Source organism: Erpetoichthys calabaricus, chromosome 4, assembly GCF_900747795.2.
Source record: "Erpetoichthys calabaricus chromosome 4, fErpCal1.3, whole genome shotgun sequence".
NCBI lineage: Eukaryota > Metazoa > Chordata > Cladistia > Polypteriformes > Polypteridae > Erpetoichthys > Erpetoichthys calabaricus.
Window position 1 is genome coordinate 168,982,225 of NC_041397.2, and position 24,991 is coordinate 169,007,215.

A 24,991-nucleotide genomic window follows, 5' to 3' on the forward strand; every position below is an offset into this window, starting at 1 on the left:
GTTTCAGATGGATTTTGCTTTGTGACATGTTGTATCATCATACTGGAAGTAGCCATTAGACAAATAGCTAATTGTGGCCATGAAGGGATGGACATGGACAGTAACAATTGAACTCAGTTAGGCTCTGGCATTTAAGAGATGATTGATTGATATTAACAGGCCTAAAGTTTGCCAAGAAAACATTCCTAACACTATTATACCACCATCACCAGCCTGGACTGTTGACATAAGGAAGGTTGTATGCATGGATTCATGCGTTGGCATCAAATTCCCACCCTATCATCTATATGCCTCAGCAGAAATGAGGAATTATCAGAGCAGGCTACGTTTTCTCAAGTATTCAACTGCCCAGTTTTGTGGAACCTTTTTCCCACTATAGCCTCAGCTTTCTGTTCTTGGTTGACAGGAGTGAAACCCAATGTGGTCTTCTGATGTTATAGCACAGTGCATCCCAAACTCGGTCCAGGGGATCCATTGTGGCTGCAGGTTTTTGTACCAACCAGCTTCTGTTTTTAATTGGACTCCTGGGCTAATTAAGTGATGTGTTGTTTCCCAAGTTCTAGGTTTTTGGAACAATATAGAAATTAGAAAACTAAGTTTGGTAAAAGAAAATATTAAAATTTACCAAGCAGTTATATGAGAATAGTGCATTTTTTTTCTTTTTAACAATATTTTCATCTTGATTTTCATTCTACTTTTCCAGGTATTCTAATTGTTTAATTAATCCATTATATACTAATTAGTGAGTCTGACGCTAATGTAGTCGCCGCCTTGATTTAGTGTTGTTTGCCTGGGTGTCTGCACTGCTCATTTTTAATTGTCATTAATAAGATACAACGAAGGGGGAAAACTGCACAGAGAAAGGGCAAAATATAATGAGATCAACAAAAGAGAGTTAAGCATTTATATCTATAACAAAAACAGAAATATTTCTAAATCTCTTATAAATGTAAAAATCATGCTGCTGTGCTTTTCTGAATGTAGAATAAGAGAAAAAAAAAACAGCTAATTAAATGAGATCAGTGTTATTAGGTCACTGATTATGAAGTGGGTCCGCAGGAACGGGTTTGAGAACACCTGTTATGGCACCGCCACCTCAAGGTTCAGTGTATTGCACTTTCGAGTTAATTTTCTGCTCGCCTCAGTTGTACAGAATAGTTATATGAGTTACCATGGCCTTTCTGTCAGCTCAAACCAGTCCAGGCCATCTCCTCTGACATCACTCAACAACAAGGCATTTCCATCCACAGAACTGCCGCTCACTGGATGTTTTTTTTTTGTTTTTGCACCATTCTGAGTAAACTCTAGAGACTGTTGTGTGAGAAAATCCCAAAAGAGCAGCAGTTTCAGAAATACTGGCACAAATAGACATGAAATGGTCAAAATCACTGAAATTGCATTTTTTCCCTGATTCTGGTGCTTAATGCAAATGTTAACTGAAGCTGTTGTCCTGCATCTGCATGATTTTATGCATTGTGCTGCTGCTACCTAATTGGCTTGTAGCGGGGCCACATAGTGTTTAAATGTCAGTTCTGAGTGCGTCTCGTTTCATTGTCCCGTTTACTGTTTGTGCATCAGTTAATGCCGTCCCCGAAAAGGGGGACGGATGATGGAAGGAGACCACAGCCACAAACCTGGAAAACACCTGTTTACAATAAATCAATCCCAGCCGTCACAGGACTATATAAGCCAGCAGGAGGAGAAGGAAGAGGAAGAAGAGAAGGAGATTTTTTTTCACCATCACGACCACACTGTACCTGTTCTTTTCCATATCGCGCTGAGCCATCCAGTTTGTTTTTCCATCTGCCGGATTTACTTCAAGGACCTCACCACGAGAGACCCTGGGGTAGGACTTAATCATCCACCACACACACGAGGATTCACGGTGAGGCTGTTCCATTTTTTCCGGGGAGAATCAAACAACGCAATTTCACTAATTCAGTCATCCGCTTTCAGGACAGTTTCTTTATTACCGGACTCATGTTCTCATTCATTTTCAGTTTATCATTCATTGTTGTTATTTGTGTTGTGTGTTTATTTGTTACAGGGACAAGGGAGCGTTTTTGTTGTATATATATATATTTGGTGGTGTCTTGTTATTGCTGGGGTGGAGGGATATTTATATATTTATCTTTCTGTTTTTTGCATGTCATTTTACTTAATACATTTAATCCGTTTAGATTTTACATCCTGTTTTTGTGTGCTTATATTTTTCACCGTCGATTGTGGGGGGGAAAGTTTAATTGGTAAGAAGTACGGCTTGATAGTAAGATTATTTCTCAGTCAATTAGCCAAGCCACAGGTCTTGGGAGTGTAGCTGCCGGCTGGGTAAAAGGGGTCGGCCGTTACATAAAGTGGTGCCCTCTCTGAGGAATCTAAATAAATATCTATCGCTGTCTGCCTTTAAACATTTTCCCCATTTAACATGTCTATAGTGCGTGCCGAGCAGGACGACACCATTGCTTCGCCACGGTGTGATGATGGAGTAGCCGGGGCACAGCACATCACGGTCAGAGCGTGTTCAGCGGTGCAGGAGGTGGTGGATTCATTGCAGTCGCTGTACCTCGAAGATCACCATGGACCTGAGGAGGAATGCCTGGAGGATGTCTCGCCTCCGTGGGAAGATCTGGCGCAACAACTAACCCGGCTGGATGAGAAAGTCCGCGAGGTTGCTGAAAGTGCGCTCGGGCGCGAAGATGCCTTGCGGGCTCGCATCAGCAGCTCCCAGGAGGAAATGAAAGAATACCTCAATGAACAAGTTCAACTCCTGGGGCGGGAAATCGTGTTGTGCCTCCAGAGGCGGGATCAACGCTGGCAAGAAACTCTTCAGGGGGAGGTCCGAAGGAGTCTCCAGACGTTACGTCAGTCACCCTGTCATTCAACGCCGTACGGGTCTCGTGGGGGGGGGTGAATACATCAATCGGCCCTTTGTTCCTGGGGTGCGCCTTTCCTTTCCAAAGTTGGGGGCCCCTTATAACATCGATGATGTCCTCAACTTTGTGGAAGAAGGAGAGGCGTACCTGGCTGTTAACCCTTTAACCCCAGAAGAGCTTATGGGGGTGATAGGGGCATCCCTGTCGGGGCCGGTGCGGAGCTGGTGGCTGACGGCCAAGAAGAACATTAAAGACTGGGGATCCTTTCGTCGATCTTTCCTCGCGGCTTTTCTTCCGGAAGACTATGAATCTGAACTGGAGGACAAGCTGCGATCCATGGTGCAACTGCCTTCGCAATCCATCCGGGACTTCGCCTATGAATATCGGGCTTTGTGTTTGAAGTGGCGGCCGGCTATGTCTGAAGAAGAGGTGGTCCACCGCATCCTTAATGCCTGTAACCCGCGGTTAGCTGGGGGTCTCAGGGGGGTTGTGGGGTCGGTGGAAGACCTGGTGAAGGTGGGCTCACAAGTGGAACGGGACTGGGGAAACTCAAAAACGTACTGGAACAAGGTACAAGCCAGTACACGAGAAACCCAGCCCCTAAAACCCCAGCGAGCCAAACCTTGCCGGTCGGAAGCCGATCTCGCCATCATGCAAGCGAGTACGTCCCTCCTGATCGTCCCAGTGAAGCTGCGGGGGTGGCAGGTGGATGCGGTGGTGGATACAGGGAGCCATCACACCTTAATCCGCTCAAGCATGTGGAAGAAGATTAGCCAACCGACAGACAACTTAACATCTGCCCCGTCTGTCCGATTTGTATTGGCAGATGGGAGTGAACACAGGGCCCTGGGCAAAGTCCCCTTGAGGTACAGTGTACTTTCCACCACCTGGGAGATGGATACGTATGTCCTGGATGATCGGCACCTGTCCGTCCCGTTACTCCTTGGGCTGGACTCTTTAACCACCATGAGGATGACCATCCATCTCAGTCCCAGGGGGTATACGGTGCCAGGGGAAGGGGTATGCGACTTCATTCATAAATCCAAAGAAGATCTGGGCTCGGAATTCATTGGCTTCTACGCGGCAGTGAGGAGTGACGCAAGCACCTCGGCGGCAGCCCCTGTGGAGGAACAGCCCGAAGAGGTAAGGCCGGTGCTGAAGAAGTGGGCCGAGGTGTGGACTGAGAAATTAGGAGTCGCCCGTGGAGTTACCCACGTGATCCACACCTCGGACGAAGTTCCAATAAGGCACCGAGCCTACCGCGTTTCTCCACTAAAGAAGGGCATAATTAAAGAACACCTTGATCGAATGCTCGCCGAGGGAATAATCGAACCATCTTCCTCCTCCTGGGCGTCCCCTGTGGTCCTCGTGAAGAAGACGGATGACACCTATCGTTTCTGCGTGGACTACAGGGGGGTTAACGGGAAGACGAGCCTGGACGCATATCCCATGCCCCTGGTTCATGAGATTCTTGAGTCACTGCATGGAGCTGCAGTTTTCAGCACACTAGACCTCCGCAGTGGCTATTGGCAGGTGCCGATGGACGAGGGGAGTAAGAAGAAGACGGCAGTCATCACCCCTGAAGGTTTGTTCCAGTTCAAAGTCATGCCTTTTGGGCTTAAAAATGCTGGGGCCACCTTCCAGCGGCTCATGGAGCAAGTCCTGAGGGGGTTGATAGGCAAGATCTGCTTTGTATACATCGACGACGTCATTATTTACTCTCCTTCTATTAAACAACATCTCCAGGACCTGGACACCATCTTCCAACGATTACATCAATCGCACCTTACGCTGAACACGAAGAAGTGTACCTTCACTCAACCCCACATACGCTTCCTCGGGCACATTCTTTCATCTGAGGGGGTCGCTGTAGACCCCCGAGAAGACCTTAGCCATCCGAGACTACCCCACGCCCACGGATTTGAAATCTTTGCAACGTTTCCTTGGGTTAGTGGGGTGGTATCACAAGTTCATTTCCCGGATGGCTGATATAGCGGCTCCCTTGAACAACCTAAGAAAAAAAGATGTCCCGTGGGAGTGGACAACAGAGTGCCAGGACGCGGTCGAGCAACTAAAGAGCCACCTTCAAGAGCCGCCCGTTCTGGCCTAGCCAGATCCGCAGCTCACTTTCCAGGTACAAACAGATGCCAGCAACCTGGGGCTTGGCGCCGTGCTCACTCAGAAAATCCACCAGGCTGAACACGTCATCGCTTACGCCTCTCGAGCCTTGCACGGCGCTGAGCTCAATTATTCGACAGCTGAAAAAGAGTGTTTGGCTGTCGTGTGGGCTGTGGAAAAATGGAGACACTATCTGGAGGGGGTTGAATTTGAAGTGTACACCGACCATCACGCTCTGACCTGGGTATTTAATCACCCGAAGACCTCCTCCCGTCTAACCAGGTGGGTGTTACGCCTCCAGAACTTTACTTTCAAGGTGACCTATCGGAAGGGCTGTGGCAATATTGTGCCTGATGCTCTGTCCAGGGTGTCAGAGCCACCGGGGATGGTGTGTTTGGCAGAGGCAAAGAAAATGATCCTCCCTCTGCCAAGAAGCCTGGAAGACCTGGCGCAAGCACAAGCCACCAGTCCATTCTGCCAGAGCATCAGGGAGGGACTGGAGCAGCAGCGTACCGACCGGGTACACTTCGTGGACCTCCAGGGGGTTCTGTACAGGACCACTCCATCCTCCCTTGGGGGTCTGCAACACCAACTAGTGGTCCCGGAAGAGCTCATCCCAGACTTCCTAACTTACTATCATGACAGTCCTTTAGGTGGTCACCTTGGAAGGACAAAAACTTTATTAAAGATCCTGGGGGTTGCGTGGTGGCCGTCTGTCCGGAAAGACGTTTGCCACCACGTGAAGAAGTGCATCACCTGCCAGCAGCTCAAAAACCCACCTGGTAAATTGGCAGGATTACTACAATCGACAATCGCGGATGGACCGGGAGAGACTTTGGGAGTCGACCTGATGGGGCCATTTCCTGTTACCAGCTCGAGGAAGACCGTCCTGATGGTGGTGATTGATTATTTTTCAAAGTGGGTGGAGCTGTTTGCATTAACAGATGCAAAAACTAACAAGATCTGCTCCACCCTGAAGAACGAAATCTTCACCCGCTGGGGGGTGCCGAAGAACATCGTCTCAGACCGGGGTCCGCAGTTCACGAGCTCTGTATTAGATGAACTTTATACAGCCTGGGGAGTGAAGAAAAACCTGACAACAGCTTACCATCCCCAGGCCAACATGACAGAGCGAGTGAACCGGACCCTGAAGAACATGATCGCCTCCTATGTGGGTGAACGCCATCAGGATTGGGATAAATGGCTCCCCGAGCTCCAGTTTCCCCTGAACACCGCTGTGCATGAAGCCACAGGTGAGACGCCTGCTTTGGTTGCGCTGGGCAGACAGCTAAAGGGCCCGCTTGACCGACTCCTTCCCAGAGCCCCTAATCCAGAAACCACCACTTACAATAACTTATTTAAAATGGAGGAATTACGGCGGAGAATCCAACAGAGGTTGGTGAGTTCGACATCCAGACATGCCAAGTTATATAATGCCCGGCGTAAGGAAGCGCACTTTCAGCCGGGTGATTTGGTCTGGATTAGAGCTCACCATCTCTCGGATGCCAGCAAAAGGGTCTCCGCCAAGCTAGCGCCTAAATGGTTAGGTCCGGCCAAAATCATTTCTCAAACAGGTCCCGTTAATTTCCAGTTTCAAAGGGGTATCGGCACTGACTCCAAGCTAGACACAATCCATGTGGCCAATCTCAAGCCGTACTTCGGCCCTCCCTTGTCCAAGGTTGGGGGGGGGGGGGGGGAATGTAGCGGGGCCACATAGTGTTAAATGTCAGTACTGAGTGCGTCTCGTTTTATTGTCCCGTTTACTGTTTAAGTGCATCAGTTAATGCCGTCCCCGAAAAGGGGGACGGATGATGGAAGGAGACCACAGCCGCAAACCTGGAAAACACCTGTTTACAATCAATCAATCCCAGCCGTCACAGGACTATTTAAGCCATCAGGAGGAGAAGGAAGAGAGGAGAGAAGGAGATTTTTCATTCACGACCACGAGCCAACTGTACCAGTTATTGTCCACATCGCGCATATCCATCCAGTTTGTTTTTCCATCAGCCGGATTTATTTCAAGGACCTCACCACGAGAGACCCCGGGGTAGGACTTAATCATCCACCACATACACGAGGATTCACGGTGAGGCTGTTCCATTTTTTCCGGGGAGAATCAAACATCGCAATTTCACTAATTCAGTCATCCGCTTTCAGGACAGTTTCTTTATTACCGGACTCACGTTCTCATTCATTGCAGTCGCTGTACCTCGAACATCACCATGGACCTGAGGAGGAATGCCTGGAGGATGTCTCGCCTCCGTGGGAAGATCTGGCGCAACAACTAACCCGGCTGGATGAGAAAGTCCGCGAGGTTGCTGAAAGTGTGCTCGGGCGCGAAGATGCCTTGCGGGCTCACATCAGCAGCTCCCAGGAGGAAATAAAAGAATACCTCAATGAACAAGTTCAATTCCTGGGGCGGGAAATCGTGTTGTGCCTCCAGAGGCGGGATCAACGCTGGCAAGAAACTCTTCAGGGGGAGGTCCGAAGGAGTCTCCAGACGTTACGTCAGTCACCCTGTCATTCAACGCCGTACGGGTCTCGTGGGGGGGGTGAATACATCAATCGGCCCTCTGTTCCTGGGGTGCGCCTTTCCTTTCCAAAGTTGGGGGCCCCTTATAACATCGATGATGTCCTCAACTTTGTGGAAGAAGGAGAGGCGTACCTGGCTGTTAACCCTTTAACCCCAGAAGAGCTTATGGGGGTGATAGGGGCATCCCTGTCGGGGCCGGTGCGGAGCTGGTGGCTGACGGCCAAGAAGAACATTAAAGACTGGGGATCCTTTCGTCGATCTTTCCTCGCGGCTTTTCTTCCGGAAGACTATGAATCTGAACTGGAGGACAAGCTGCGATCCATGGTGCAACTGCCTTCGCAATCCATCCGGGACTTCGCCTATGAATATCGGGCTTTGTGTTTGAAGTGGCGGCCGGCTATGTCTGAAGAAGAGGTGGTCCGCCGCATCCTTAATGCCTGTAACCCGCGGTTAGCTGGGGGTCTCAGGGGGGTTGTGGGGTCGGTGGAAGACCTGGTGAAGGTGGGCTCACAAGTGGAACGGGACTGGGGAAACTCAAAAACGTACTGGAATAAAGTACAAGCCAGTACACGAGAAACCCAGCCCCTAAAACCCCAGCGAGCCAAACCTTGCCGGTCGGAAGCCGATCTCGCCATCATGCAAACGAGTACGTCCCTCCTGATCGTCCCAGTGAAGCTGCGGGGGTGGCAGGTGGATGCGGTGGTGGATACAGGGAGCCATCACACCTTAATCCGCTGAAGCATGTGGAAGAAGATTAGCCGACCGACAGACAACTTAACATCTGCCCCGTCTGTCCGATTTGTATTGGCAGATGGGAGTGAACACAGGGCCCTGGGCAAAGTCCCCTTGAGGTACAGTGTACTTTCCACCACCTGGGAGATGGATACGTATGTCCTGGATGACCGGCACCTGTCCGTCCCATTACTCCTTGGGCTGGACTCTTTAACCACCATGAGGATGACCATCCATCTCAGTCCCAGGGGGTATACGGTGCCAGGGGAAGGGGTATGCGACTTCATTCATAAATCCAAAGAAGATCTGGGCTCGGAATTCATTGGCTTCTACGCGGCAGTGAGGAGTGACGTAAGCACCTCGGCGGCAGCTCCTGTGCAGGAACAGCCCGAAGAGGTAAGGCCGGTGCTGAAGAAGTGGGCCGAGGTGTGGACTGAGAAATTAGGAGTCGCCTGTGGAGTTACCCACGTGATCCACACCTCGGACGAAGTTCCAATAAGGCACCGAGCCTACCGCATTTCTCCACTAAAAAAGGGCATAATTAAAGAACATCTTGATCAAATGCTCGCCGAGGGAATAATCGAACCATCTTCCTCCTCCTGGGCGTCCCCTGTGGTCCTCGTGAAGAAGACGGATGACACCTATCGTTTCTGCGTGGACTACAGGGGGGTTAACGGGAAGACGAGCCTGGACGCATATCCCATGCCCCTGGTTCATGAGATTCTGGAGTCACTGCATGGAGCTGCAGTTTTCAGCACACTAGACCTCCGCAGTGGCTATTGGCAGGTGCCAATGGATGAGGGGAGTAAGAAGAAGACGGCAGTCATCACCCCTGAAGGCTTGTTCCAGTTCAAAGTCATGCCTTTTGGGCTTAAAAATGGTGGGACCACCTTCCAGCCGCTCATGGAGCAAGTCCTGAGGGGGTTGATAGGCAAGATGTGCTTTGTATACATCGATGACGTCATTATTTACTCCCCTTCTATTAAACAACATCTCCAGGACCTGGACACCATCTTCCAACGATTACATCAAGCGCACCTTACGCTGAACACGAAGAAGTGTACCTTCATTCAACCCCACATACGCTTCCTCGGGCACATTCTTTCATCTGAGGGGGTCGCTGTAGACCCCGAGAAGTCCTTAGCCATCCGAGACTACCCCACGCCCACGGATTTGAAATCTTTGCAACGTTTCCTTGGGTTAGTGGGGTGGTATCACAAGTTCATTCCCCGGATGGCTGATATAGTGGCTCCCTTGAACAACCTAAGACAAAAAGATGTCCCGTGGGAGTGGACAACAGAGTGCCAAGACGCGGTCGAGCAACTAAAGAGCCACCTTCAAGAGCCGCCCGTTCTGGCCCAGCCAGATCCGCAGCTCACTTTCCAGGTACAAACAGATGCCAGCAACCTGGGGCTTGGCGCCGTGCTCACTCAGAAAATCCACCAGGCTGAACACGTCATCGCTTACGCCTCTCGAGCCTTGCACGGCGCCGAGCTCAATTATTCGACAGCTGAAAAAGAGTGTTTGGCTGTCGTGTGGGCTGTGGAAAAATGGAGACACTATCTGGAGGGGGTTGAATTTGAAGTGTACACCGACCATCACGCTCTGACCTGGGTATTTAATCACCCGAAGTCCTCCTCCCGTCTAACCAGGTGGGTGTTACGCCTCCAGAACTTTACTTTCAAGGTGACCTATCGGAAGCGCTGTGGCAATATTGTGCCTGATGCTCTGTCCAGGGTGTCAGAGCCACCGGGGATGGTGTGTTTGGCAGAGGCAAAGAAAATGATCCTCCCTCTGCCAAGAAGCCTGGAAGACTTGGTGCAAGCACAAGCCACCAGTCAATTCTGCCAGAGCATCAGGGAGGGACTGGAACAGCAGCGTACCGACCGGGTACACTTCGTGGACCTCCAGGGGGTTCTGTACAGGACCACTCCATCCTCCCTTGGGGGTCTGCAACACCAACTAGTGGTCCCGGAAGAGCTCATCCCAGGCTTCCTAACTTACTATCATGACAGTCCTTTAGGTGGTCACCTTGGAAGGACAAAAACTTTATTAAAGATCCTGGGGGTTGCGTGGTGGCCGTTTGTCCGGAAAGACGTTTGCCACCACGTGAAGAAGTGCATCACCTGCCAGCAGCTCAAAAACCCACCTGGTAAACCGGCAGGATTTCTACAATCGACAATCGCGGATGGACCGGGGGAGACTTTGGGAGTCGACCTGATGGGGCCTTTTCCTGTTACCAGCTCGAGGAAGACCGTCCTGATGGTGGTGATTGATTATTTTTCAAAGTGGGTGGAGCTGTTTGCCTTAACGGATGCCAAAACTAACAAGATCTGCTCCACCCTGAAGAACGAAATCTTCACCCGCTGGGGGGTGCCGAAGAACATCGTCTCAGACCGGGGTCCGCAGTTCACGAGCTCTCTATTAGATGAACTTTATACAGCCTGGGCAGTGAAGAAAAACCTGACAACAGCTTACCATCCCCAGGCTAACATGACAGAGCGAGTGAACCGGACCCTGAAGAACATGATCGCCTCCCATGTGGGTGAACGCCATCAGGATTGGGATAAATGGCTCCCCGAGCTCCGGTTTGCCCTGAACACCGCTGTGCATGAAGCCACAGGTGAGACGCCTGCTTTGGTTGCGCTGGGCAGACAGCTAAAGGGCCCGCTTGACCGACTCCTTCCCAGAGCCCCTAATCCAGAAACCACCAGTTACAATAACTTATTTAAAATGGAGGAATTACGGCGGAGAATCCAACAGAGGTTGGTGAGTTCGACATCCAGACATGCCAAGTTATATAATGCCCAGCGTAAGGAAGCGCACTTTCAGCCGGGTGATTTGGTCTGGATTAGAGCTCACCATCTCTCGGATGCCAGCAAAAGGTTCTCCGCCAAGCTAGCGCCTAAATGGTTAGGTCCAGCCAAAATCATATCTCAAACAGGTCCAGTCAACTTCCAGTTTCAAAGGGGTATCGGCACTGACTCCAAGATTGGCCACATGGATTGTGTCTATCTCAAGCCGTACTTCGGCCCTCCCTTGTCCAAGGTTGGGGGGGGGGAATGTAGCGGGGCCACATAGTGTTTAAATGTCAGTTCTGAGTGCGTCTCGTTTCATTGTCCCATTTACTGTTTGTGCATCAGTTAATGCCGTCCCCGAAAAAGGGGACGGATGATGGAAGGAGACCACAGCCACAAACCTGGAAAACACCTGTTTACAATCAATCAATCACAGCCGTCACAGGATTATTTAAGCCATCAGGAGGAGAAGGAAGAGAGAGGAGAGAAGGAGATTTTTTTTCACAATCACGACTACACTGTACCTGTTCTTTTCCATATCGCGCTTATCCATCCAGTTTGTTTTTCCATCAGCCGGATTTACTTCAAGGACCTCACCACGACAGACCCCGGGGTAGGACTTAATCATCCACCACATACACGAGGATTCACGGTGAGGCTGTTCCATTTTTTCCGGGGAGAATCAAACAACGCAATTTCACTAATTCAGTCATCCGCTTTCAGGACAGTTTCTTTATTACCGGACTCACGTTCTCATTCATTTTCAGTTTATCATTCATTGTCGTTATTCGTGTTGTGTGTTTATTTGTTACAGGGACAAGGGAGGGTTTTTGTTGTATATATATATATATTTGGTGGTGTCTTGTTATTGCTGGGGTGGAGGGATATTTATATTTATATGTTTCTATTTTTTTCATGTCTTATTTTACTTAATACATTTAATCCGTTTAAATTTTACATCCTGTTTTTGTGTGGTCATATTTTTCACCGTCGATTGTGGGGGAAAAGTTTAATTGGTAAGAAGTACAGCTTGATAGTAAGATTATTTCTCAGTCAATTATCCAAGCCACAGGTCTTGGGAGTGTAGCTGCTGGCTGGGTAAAAGGGGTCGGCCGTTACAGGCTGATTAGATAATTGCATGGATACACAGTTGTACAGGTGTTCCTGAAAATTACCTTATTGTGTGTAAATTTTTTGCAATTAAAGTATATATTAACTTTTAGAATTCCTAATTAAATACTATTTGTCAATAAATGCATATACTGTAAAGTATTCTTATTCAAATATTTTCTTTAATTACATCTATTTTCAACTTGTCCCTGCAAGTTAAAGCAATAGCAGGCAACTGAATGAAATTGTACAGAATTAATTGAAGCAGTGCTGCCCTCTTCTGCTTATGATTAGTAATGAAGCTCAGTGAAGAAGTATCATGAGACAATACTGTACCTACTGAAAGAACAGACAGTGCTAGTTGTAATAAACTTAGAAAGCATTGCCTAGAGTTGAGAGCAAAATGTATTCCTGATTACTGACTTTCAGTTTTCAACTGAAAAATTTCAGTGTATCAAAAAGCTAAAAAAAAAGTTAGGTTTTTAAATGTATTATTAGAAAAATGAAACACATTAGTAAGTTTTTTTATACTAACCCATTTGTATTCAGGATCATTTAACAATATTATTATTATTATTATTATTATAAGAAATACAAGAAGAACCCAGGCACAGGGGATGCACAGTGTATAACTTCGTGCCGTCCCCAAGCCTAGATAAATGGGGAAGGTTAAGTCAGGAAGGGCATCTGGTGTAAAGTTTTGCAAGATCAATATGTGAACAACAATACAGATTTTCATACCAGATCAGTAGAAGCCCAGGTTAACAAAGACCAACACTAGTACTGTCAGCCAACAGCGTGCTGGGGCAAATTAGAACTTGTAAGGCAAGTCCGGAGGCACTAGGAGAGGAGGAAAGTTAGGAAAGTGGAAATGAGGGTAGGAACCTGGAATGTTGGCAGTATGACTGGTAAGGGGAGAGAGTTAGCCGATATGATGGAGAGGAAGAAGGTTGATATATTGTGTGTGCAAGAGACTAAATGGAAGGGGAGTAAGGCCAGGTGTATTGGAGGCCAGGTGTATTGGAGGTGGGTTCAAATTGCTCTACCATGGTGTAGATGGGAGGAGAAATGGGGTATGGGTTATCCTGAAGAACAGAATGTCAAGAGTGTTTTGGAGGTGAAAAGAGTGTCGGACAGTGTTGATTATGAAGCTGGAAATTGATGGTGTGATGAATAATGCATGTGCCCTGCAAGTTGGATGTGTGATGGATGACAAAGAAGATTTCTTGAGCTAATTGGATGAGGATAGACTGCCATCACTGCCCTGCTCGGCTGACAGACTGAGGAGATCGTTCCTCCCCCACACTATGTGACTCTTCAATTCCACCCCAAGGGGTAAACGTTAACATTGTATACAAAGATATTGTCTGTTATACCTGCATTTTTATGAGTCTTTAAGTTAATATTGTTTTTATCAGTATGCTGCTGCTGGAGTATGTGAATTTCCCCTTGGGATTAAAAAAGTATCTATCTATCTATCTATCTATCTATCTATCTATCTATCTATCTATCTATCTATCTATCTATCTATCTATCTATCTATCTATCTATCTATCTCTCTATCTCTCTATCTATGGTGGAGAATGAAACCAAGAAAGAGAGAGTGGTGATGGGAGTGGATTTCAATGGACATTTTGATGAAGGGAGCAGAGGGGATGAGGATGTGATGTGAATTGAGAAAAGTGCTATATAAATGTAAAGAATTAATATTATTATGGATAGGTATGGTGTCAAGGAGAGGAATGAAGAGGGTCAAATTGTAGTGGATTTTGCAGAAAGGATGGATATGACTGAGGTGAATATGTATTTCAAGAAGAGGAAGGAACACAGGATGACATACAAGAGTGGAGGAAGATGCACACCTATGGATTATATTCTATGCAGGAGAGTCAGTCTACAGGAGATTGGAGACTGCAAAGTGGTGGCAGGGGAGAACATAGTTAGGCTGCAAAGGATGGTGATATGTAGGATGATGTTGGAGAGCAAGAGGAGGAGGACAATGAGTGCAAAGCCAAGGATCAAATGGTAGAAGTTGAAAAAGAAAGAATGTAAGGTGGAGTTCAGGGAGGAGGTAAGACAGGCACTAGGTGGCAGTGAGGAGTTACCAGATAGCTGGGCAACTACAGCACAAGTGGTATGGGAGACAGTTAGAAGGGTGCTTGGTGTGACATTTGGAAAGAGGAAGGAGGACAAAGAAATCTGGTAATAGAATGGGGAAGTACAGGAGAGTATACAGATGATGAGGCTGGAGAAGTGGGATAGTCAGAGAGATGAAGAAAATAGACAGGAGTACAAGCAGATAAGACTAAGGGGAAGAGTGATGTGGTGAAGGCTAAAGATAAGGCATATAATGAGTTGTATGAGAGGTTGGACACTAAGGAGAGAGAAAATGTCCTGACCCGATTGGCCAGGCAGAGGGACTGAGCTGGAAAAAATGAACAGGAGGTTAGGGTGATAAAGGATAATGATGGAAACGTACCCACTAGCAAGGAGAGTGTGTTGAATAAATGGAAAAAAGTACTTTGAGAGGTTGATAAATGAAGAGAATAAGAGATGAGATTAGGTTGGATGATGTGGCAATAGTGAACCAGGAAGTGCAATGGATTAATAAGGATGAATTAAGTAGAGCATTGAAGAGGATGAAGAATGGGAAGGCTGTTGGTCTGAATGACATACCTGTGGAAGCATGGAGGTGTTTAGGAGAGATAGCAGTGTAGTTTTTAACAGGACTGTTTAATGCAATATTGGAAAGTGAGAGGATACCTGAGGAATGGAGTAACTACAGAGGGATAGAACTGATGATCCACAGCATGAAGTTATGGGAATGAGTAGTGGAAGCTAGGTTAAGAAGGGAGGTGATGATTAGCTGGCAGCAATATGGTTTCATTTTGGAAAAAAGCACTAGAGATACAATGTTTACTCTGAGGGTGTTGATGGGGAAGTATAGAGAAGGCCAAAAGAAGATGAATTGTGTCTATGTGGACCCAGAGAACACAAATGACAGGTGCCTTATGATGGAGTTATGATATTGTATGAGGACATCTGGAGTGGCAGAGAAGTATGTAAGAGTGATACAGAATATGTATGAGGGAAGTGTGACAGTGGTGAGGTCAGCTGTAGGAGTGATGGATGCGTTTAAGGTGGAGGAGGAATTAAATCAGGGCTTTTGATGATGTGGGTTACGCTCCATGCTCCCATCTTGCTTTTGGAAGCTCTTAACCTGACACCGTCTGTAATGTCACCGATGAGCAACAATGAAGCAAGGGGATGGTGCAAAAAGTGCAAAGTGCTTTTATTAAAATTAACAAACAAAACCAAACAGTGTCCAAAGTGCAGTGCTTCAAAAAATGTTTCAATAAATAAATAAATAAATCCAATAAAAACGAGTGAACAGTGGAGGTTAAAAACACAATAGAAAAAAATCCTTTAAAATCCCGGTTAAAATAATGGCTGGAAGCCGTCCTTTTAAAAACAGATCCCGGTGCCTTTCTACTGGTGACTCCCCTGCTTCTCCCGTCCAGGCTATGCACCAGGGGATCCACCCTATCTCCAACTGATCTTCTCTCTGCTTCCTTCTGCTAGTTTGTTCACCTTTCCGACCCCTGGCTCCATTGGGCATCATCAGACTGTGACTTGGGCTCCCCAGCGACCAGGGCGCTCACACTGGGGCTTTCATTTCCCAAGTCCTGACTCCCTCTGCCTTCTCGGCCTTATGGAGCGAGCCATCCTCCTTCTGGTCACTCCCGCTCCTCACTAATGCTCAGCGGGAGTGGCCACTACCAACTGCCCCCGGGTGCCGGCTAAACACCCCATGAGGGCTCACTGGCCAGCTGCCAACTGCTCTATACTGTGAGCGAGCATTCACTCAATCATGCACTGGCTTCCTCCTCCCAGCTTCCTGCCTTCTTCTTCTCCTGTAACCTCCGTTCGTCTTTTTCTGTTTTCCCCCTAGCCGCCTCACGCTTATATTATTTATTATGGGGACGTGGATCAAATGTGGCAATTAGCAGCTCCCAGCATGAATTATGGATGAGGATGACTCCTCACCTGTGCACTTAAGCGAGGACCGCCCGCATCACAAATTCACCCGGGAACCTGCTCAGACCACACTACCACGCCCCCTCTCTAAGTCGCAACTGCGATAACTATTTATTTAAAAAGTGGCCTTTTTGACTTGAGCTGTGGACCCGCTACACCACAGGGATCAGCTCTAAGCCCTTTCTTATTTGCAATTGTGATAGACAAGTTGATAGAGGAGATTAGATAGGAGTCTTCATGGACTATGATGTTTTTGTGGATAACATTGTGATCTGCAGTGAAAATAGGGAGCGGGTTGAGGAGACTGAATAGATGGAGACAGGCTCTAGTGATCAGAGTAATAAAGGTCAGTAGGACCAAGACAGAATGCATGGGTGTGAATTAGAGTGAGGTCAGAGGAATGGTGAGGATGCAGGAAGTAGAGTTAGCGAAGGTTGAGGAGTTCAAATACTTTGGATCAATAGTACAGAGTAATGGGGATTGTGGAACAGAGGTGAAAAAGAGAGTGCAGGCAGGGTGGAATGGGTGGAGAAGAATGTTAGGAGAGATTTGTGACAGACGGGTACCAGAAAGAGTGAGAGGGAAGGTCTACAAGATAGTTGAGAGACTAGCTATGTTATATGGGGTGGAGATGGTGGCACTGACAAAAAGATAGGAGACAGAGCTAGAGGTGGCAAAGTTAAAGGTTTAAAGATGTTAAGATTTGCATTAGGTGTGACGAAGATGGATAGGATTAAGAATGAGTACATTAGAGGGTCAGGTCACATTGGACTGTTTGGAGACAAAGCCAGAGAGGTGAGATTGCATTGGCTGGGACATGCCCAAAGGAGAGAGAGAGATGCTGGGTATATTGCGAAAAGGATGCTAGGGATGGAGCTGCCAGGCAGAAGGAAAAGAGGATTTGGATGTGGTGACAGAGCAAAATGCAGAGGCATTAGACTTTAGTTCACCAATTTACTGTCCATCATTGACTCACCATGTGACCATCATCACATCGCTTAACCTGTTTATACTGCAGCTTCAAAAAATTAAATATAACCCATTGTAGCACAGTCACATATCTGGGGTTCCTGCCATGTGTAAAATTGTGTTAAATAAAAGAGAAAGCTTGCTTTTGTTTATTCTCAGTTTTATATTACATTTAGAAAAGTATGCATTTTTTAATAGATGTTCATGACACACTGAGTGAATATTTAGAATGTTCACAAACACAACGTTTTATAATTGACAGTGAGTTTTTTGTGATGGCATTTCAGCTTTGTAAGGGAAACAGTTTTGGATGAATATAATTAAGAAAGTCCATGAAGTCCATTGCTACTTTCTAGATTACATTTGGTGAAAGGTGCTTATTTTGTATAATAAAATAATAAATTATTATATACTTTTTATAAACTGTTGAAACTTTTTTGTGCTGTGTCCTTTTCACAGCTGGTAAATATAAAAAAATGTACACAAAATCAATAAATAATAACTTCAGACATATAATGCCTATCTTTTACCTATCATGAGGTATATAAAACACATGGCAGATATGAAATACTTTTTAATAGGGTGTTGGCATCTCTTCTTTCTTTCTCTTTGGATTCCTTTTTGCATTTTGTTATTCAGCTGCCTGATACAAATTATTTAACTGTGCATCTAGAAAGATGTGCATTCTCACCTTATCAGAATGAACATTTTGAAATAAACCACAACAAATAATGAGCAACTAATGTTACAGTTTGTGTGTACAAAGCATGGTTACATCTCTTTTTTCATTCCATGGGGGCACTGCTGGCATTTATCTTTATCTGTTCATTCATTTTCTTACACGGTTTTACTCAGGGCAGGATAAAGGTTAACATAATCAAAGTATATGAATTATATATTTTTACTGATTTAAGAACCTTTTCATTTTGATGATAAATCTACATAACATGTTCACCAAATGTTTTTGCAGTGCAACCCAAACTTCAAAAAAAAAAAAAAAAAAAACTACAAATGACCTTTATGCATATTTACAATGTCATGTCTGTGTCATGATTGTCTTGTTTTTTGTGGTTTGGCTTTACTTTTTTTATGAACTATCCTTAATTTTATTCATTTTAATGTTATGACAGTGATATTTTGTTGTCACCATTTTGCTGTTCATTTATCATATGATTGGTGCCTTTTTGTGTGTTTGACTCATGGAACTGGACATGTTGCTAATGGCAATAGCAGCCATTGCTGATCACATGGGATGTAATGTTATATGATGTTGTGATGTGATGTTATCACATTGTGTCTAGTTAAGACAGTAGTGCTCATCAACCTTCCAATAAAAAGAGCTATATCTTGAGAATTCAGAAGCCCTGCCCCTTCCAGTCCGCCTAGTATAGAAGAGGAATATCCGAGGAAGGTGGGATCTCATTTGGACCTGAGAGATTGACTATCAGGGATGACTCCAGACCAGTGCTAAGAACACCACTAGAGGGGAACAGAATGTTTAAAGCCAACTGTTTGTTGCTGTGCCATCATGTATGTGATTTCATTTACTTTTATTGTTCAAATTAAATGTGGTTTGCCCTGTTGGCACCTCAGCTATTTTTGGATTTGCACTGCCTCAAAACTTGCCTCGATTGAATGCACATTGAAAATGATAAGATACAATAGTTGCAGCCTAATATCAAATATGGATGTAAAACCTTTTATTTTATTTTCAGACTGTTTGTCTAAGTGCAGCAGTTGTTGCTATTAACTATCATGAAGCCTTTCCCTTTGTTTTTTTATGTTTTAGTTTCTTACTATAATGATTTAGCTAGCCCTGTTGAACTTGCATTGGGAACTCAAAACTGACGTGTCATTATTAGTGTCATCATTAATCCTCAATATTACTCTTGCAAAATAATACATTGAGCAAAAAAAATAAGTGCCACAGACATATTAGTCATATAGTGGGATCATAAACCCAAAAGAAACAGTGATTGTTCATTTAATGCTGATGAATTTCATTCATATTGTAGTTGCTTAATTAAACCAAATCCATAACCAAAGGTAAAAAATAGAAATTGATCTCTCAATGTTAATAAAGTCTTCTGCTAAGTCATTTACGATCCCTCCCAGTCACTAGTGGTGTTCTTCAGGGATCGGTGCTTGGCCCCTTACTGTTTTTAATATGTCTACTCCCTTTTAGTAGCATTTTTAAGAAATTTGGAACTGATTTTCATTGTTAAGCAGACGATACTCAGCCCTATATAACTACAAAGCCCAACTTTGTCCTTCCTCCTTCCTGCCTTAATGACTGTTTATTTGAGGTAAAATCTTGGTTTTCTTCTAATTTCCTCCAACTCAATAGCCATAAGACAGAGGTTCTCCTCATTGGCTCCAAGTCTGCTTTATCAAAATCTAATAACGTTTCGCTTAATACTGATGGTACGTCAGTCTATCTCTCCCCTCAGGTTAAGAGTTTGGGGGTTATCTTTGACAGTACTCTGTCTTTTGAATCCCATATCAATAATGTTACACGGTCATCTCTGTAGCATTGCATGCCTGCGACCCTCCCTCACACTAAATAGCACCACCATCCTTACTCATGCATTGGTCACTTCTGGCATTGATTATTGTAATTCTGTTCTCTTTGGTCTCCCACATAAGCTTCTCCATAAACTCCAGCTTGTTCAGAATTCAGCTGCCCATATTATAACTCAGACCTCTTCCATGCAACACATTACCCCATCTTTTAAACAGCTTCATTGGCTTTCTGTAAAATTTTGCATTGGTTTTAAAATTCTTCTACTTACTTTCAAAGCACTTCATAACTTTGCTCCATTATACCTCTCTGACATCATGCATGTTTATACACCTAACCGTACTCTTAGGTCCTCTACATCTGGTCTTGTCATCACCCCCCTGCACACCTGATCACCATGGGTTCCAGGGCATTTAGTCATAGTGCTCCTCGTCTCTGGAACTCACTACTACAAAACATTTGGGACACAGATTCCCTACCTATTTTCAAATCTTGTCTTAAGACATATCTATTAAGATTAGTGAACACTACATGACCTTAGGCTGTACATGCATGTTTTTGTTGGTTTTATGATTTTATTATCTGAAAGGTGGCTTGAAATAAAATGTATTATTATTATTTTTATAATGGTAAGACTGTAAACATGAAAAACTATGTAAGTGATCCTGATAAAAAAAATGAATTTAATTGTGTTTGCTTAAAATGCTTCTTTCTTCATGTCTGTCCATATAAGAAAAAAACAGTTGGTGTTTTCGCTGTGAAAATTCTTTTTTTTTAAATTTTATTTATTAATTTTTATTGTAATCATTCCATACAAATAGATAAATTTATAACCAAACAAAATTCAAGACAGTTCAAATCTCACCCCTGAGAAGGAGAGCTTAGCCAAAGGAGAATTGCTTAGGGCTTTTTAATAAGGCAACAATAAACAAAGGAAAGGGAGAAATAAATATATATAGTTATTTCCCTTATCCTCTTTAATAAAATCCCTGTGTGCGTCCAGGTGTCCGTGTGTGTGTGTCTTCTGGTGAAGTGCGCATGCGCGGGGCACGGTGTGATGCGCGATATTAATGTCAGAGAAAATTATAGGTGTTTTATGGAAATACAAACCAGTATTACTGCGAGAGGAAATTAAAGGTACACAATACAGTGACGCATATTACAGCCACATACAAGCCAGTAGTACTGTCAGAGAAAATTAAAGGCATATTACCAACGCGCACACCTGTATTACCGCCAGAGAAAATTAAAGGTATATTACGGACCTACAAGCCAGCGGACGTACAAGACAGTATTACTTTCACAGAAAATTAAAGACGCACAATACACAGCGGCAGCCCATGAAGAACGGTCAGCTCAGCAACTAAACATCAACAAAAGAAAGGCTGAAAAACAAAGAAAAATATGACCAACAAACAGAATGAGGTCAAGGTCCCTTGCCATTTAATATAGACTGTTCCTACTAATGTTTATGCACTACTGTTCTAGAGCCCATTATTGTAACGGGCTAAATGACTAGTTCTAAAATAATATTGATTAGATCCTGCCAAGTTTTGAAAAAATTTTGTACAGATCCTCTAACTGAGAATTTGATTTTTTCCAATTTCAAATAATATAAAACATCGGTTTCTCACTGACTTATCAGAGGAGAGTTAAGATTATTCCAATTTAACAGAATAAGTCTGCATGCCAAAAGTGTAGTGAATGCAATCACCATTTGCTTGTCCTTCTCCACTTCAAGTCCGTCTGGAAGAACACCGAACACAGCTGTTAATGGGTTAGGAGGAATTGTGATACCAAGGCTGTCTGAAAGGCACTTAAAAATTTTGGTCCAAAACGATGTTAGTTTGGTGCAGGCCCAGAACATGTGACCCAGTGAGGCAGGAGCTTGGTTGCAGCGTTCGCAGGTTGGAGTTTGCCCTGGAAACATTGTGTACAGTTTTAAGTGAGACAGATGAGCTCGATATATAATTTTGAGTTGAATAATTCTATGCTTTGCGCATATGGAGCTCGAGTGAATTCTCTGCTTTGCTACCTTCCACTCCTTTTCTGATATATTGATTAAGAGATCTTCTTCCCAATGTCCTCTTGGATCTTTGAAAGGTAAGGACTCTAGTAGGATTTTATATAATGCAGAAATGGTGTTTAATTCCTCGAAATTGAGCAGTATTTTTTCCAGCATTGTGGAGGGCACGAGGTGGGGAAAATCGGGCAGTTTCTGTTTAACAAAATTTCTAATTTGAAGATAGTGAAAGAAATGTGTAGCTGGGAGGTTGAATTTTGAACGTAATTGTTCAAAAGATGCAAATATGTTGTCTATATAAAGATCTCTGAGCATTTTAATCCCAAAACTTTTCCAGGCATTAAAAACTGGATATGTTTGCGAGGGTTGAAAGAGGTGGTTCTCTTGCAGAGGTGCCACAGATAAAAGGTGCATACAGAACTTAACATCTTAACAACTAAAGAAACTGAACAACTTATTTATAAGTCTAGACATCATTACTATGAACACGGAGAAAAAGCTAATAAGCTTTTAGCTCAACAAATTCACAAACAAGAAGTTCACAGTGCAATACCAGTAATCACCAACACGAATGGAGAAGAAATTATTGACCATAAAAATATAATGCACGCATTTAGAGATTATTATAAATCCTTATATTCTACTGAGATCAAAGAAGACAACACACAATCTAATGCATTTCTGGATACATTACAGACACAACAAATAGATGCTTTAAGTGCTGAGGAACTGGATAAACCTCTGACGCTAACAGAATTACTAGATAGATAGATAGATAGATAGATACTTTATTAATCCCAAGGGGAAATTCACATACTCCAGCAGTAGCACACTGATATAAAAAACAATATTAAATTAAAGATTGATAATAATGTAGGTAAAAACAGACAGTTACTTTGTATGATGCTAACATTTACCCATTGGGTGGAATTGAAGTGTCGCATAGTTTGGGGGAGGAACGATCTCCTCAGTCTGTCAGTGGAGCAGGACATTGACAGCAGTCTGTCACTGAAGCTGCTCTTCTGTCTGGAGATGACACTGTTTAGTGGATGCAGTGGATTCTCCATAATTGATAGGAGCCTGCTTAGCGCCCGTCGCTCTGCCACAGATTTCAAACTGTCCAGCTCTATGCCAACAATAGAGCCTGCCTTTCTCACCAGTTTGTCCAGGCGTGACCCGTCTTTCTTCTTAATGCTGCCTCCCCAGCACACCACCGCGTAAAAGAGGGCGCTCACCACAACTGTCTGGTAGAACATCTGCAGCATCTTATTGCAGATGTTGAAGGAAGCCAGCCTTCTAAGGAAGTATAACCGGCTCTGTCCTTTCTTACACAGAGCATCAGTATTGGCAGTCCAGTCTAATTTATCATCCAGCTGCACTCCCAGGTATTTATAGGTCTGCACCATCTGCACACAGTCACCTCTGATGATCACGGGGTCCATGAGAGGTCTGGGTCTCCTAAAATCCACCACCAGCTCCTTGGTTTTGCTGGTGTTCAGGTGTAGGTGGTTTGAGTCACACCATTTAACAACGTCATTGATTAGGTCCTTATACTCCTCCTCCTGCCCACTCCTGATGCAGCCCACGATAGCAGTGTCATCAGTGAACTTTTGCACATGGCAGGACTCCGAGTTGTATTGGAAGTCCGATGTATATAGGCTGAACAGGACCGGAGACAGTACAGTCCCCTGTGGCGCTCCTGTATTGCTGACCACAATGTCAGACGTGCAGTTCCCAAGACGCACATACTGAGGTATGTCTTTAAGATAGTCCACGATCCATGCCACCAGGTATGAATCTACTCCCATCTCTGTCAGCTTGTCCCTAAGGACCAGAGGTTGGATTGTGTTGAAGGCGCTAGAGAAGTCTAGAAACATAATTCTTACAGCACCACTGCCTCTGTCCAAGTGGGAGAGGGATTGGTGTAGCATGTAGATGATGGCATCCTCCGCTCCCACCTTCTCCTGATATGCAAATTGCAGAGGGTCGAGGCCGTGTTGAACCTGTGGCCTCAGGTGGTGAAGCAGCAGCCTCTCCATGGTCTTCATCACATGTGATGTCAGAGCAACAGGCCGGAAATCATTCAGCTCACTAGGACGTGGTACCTTTGGGACTGGGGTGATGCAAGATGTTTTCCGAAGCCTCGGGACTCTCCCCTGTTCCAGGCTCAGGTTGAAGATGCGCTGTAGAGGACCCCCCAGCTCCGATGCACAGACCTTCAGCAGTTGTGGCGATACTCCATCTGGACCCGCTGCTTTGCTGGCACAAAGTCTCCTCAGCTCTCTGCTCACCTGCGCTGTTGTAATTGTGGGTGGGGATGTCTCTCCTATGCTGGTATCAGCAGAAGGATGTGTGGAAGGTGCAGTACTCCGAGGTGAGAGTGAGAGGGGGTTAGGGTGGTCAAACCTGTTAAAGAAGTTGTTCATTTGGTTTGCTCTCTTCACGTCTCTCTCGATGGTGGTACCCCGCTTCGAGCTGCAGCCAGTGATGATCTTCATCCCATCCCACACTTCCTTCATGCTGTTATTCTGCAACTTCTGCTCCAGCTTTCTTCTGTACTGCTCCTTCGCCGCCCTGAGCTGGACTCGGAGTTCCTTCTGTACGCGGTTGAGCTCATGCTGATCACTGCCTTTAAAAGTCCTTTTCTTCTGGTTCAAAAGGCCTAGATACTAGATAGATAGACTAGATACTACTTTAAGCTAGAACGTGGTACCAGACAAGGATGTCCCTTGTCGCCACTGCTGTTTGCAATCGCCATTGAACCACAGGCGGTTCACTGTCGAAATTCTTATCAGATAAAGGGGATTATCAGAGAAGGACTGGAACAGAAAATTTCTCTATATGCAGATGATATGGTTTTATATATATCAGACCCAGAAAACACTGTCCCTGCACTTTTAACAGCACTAACAGAATTTCAAAAGTTATCTGGTCTTAGAATTAGTCTGAATAAAAGTATACTCTTTCCAGTGAATTCACAAGTATATAATATTAGATTGGACACCCTACCTTTTACCATAGCAGATCAGTTTAAATACCTAGGGGTAAATATCACAAGTAAACATAAAGCTCTTTATCAACAAAATTTTGCCGTCTGTATGGAAAAAATTAAGCAAGACTTGCATAGATGGTCAACCCTTCATCTCACTCTAGCTGGAAGAATTAACGTTGTTAAGATGAATATCCTTCCTAAACTTCTTTTTTTATTTCAAAACATTCCAATATATATCAATAAATTGTTTTTTAAACAGTTAGATTCAACAATAACCTCATTCA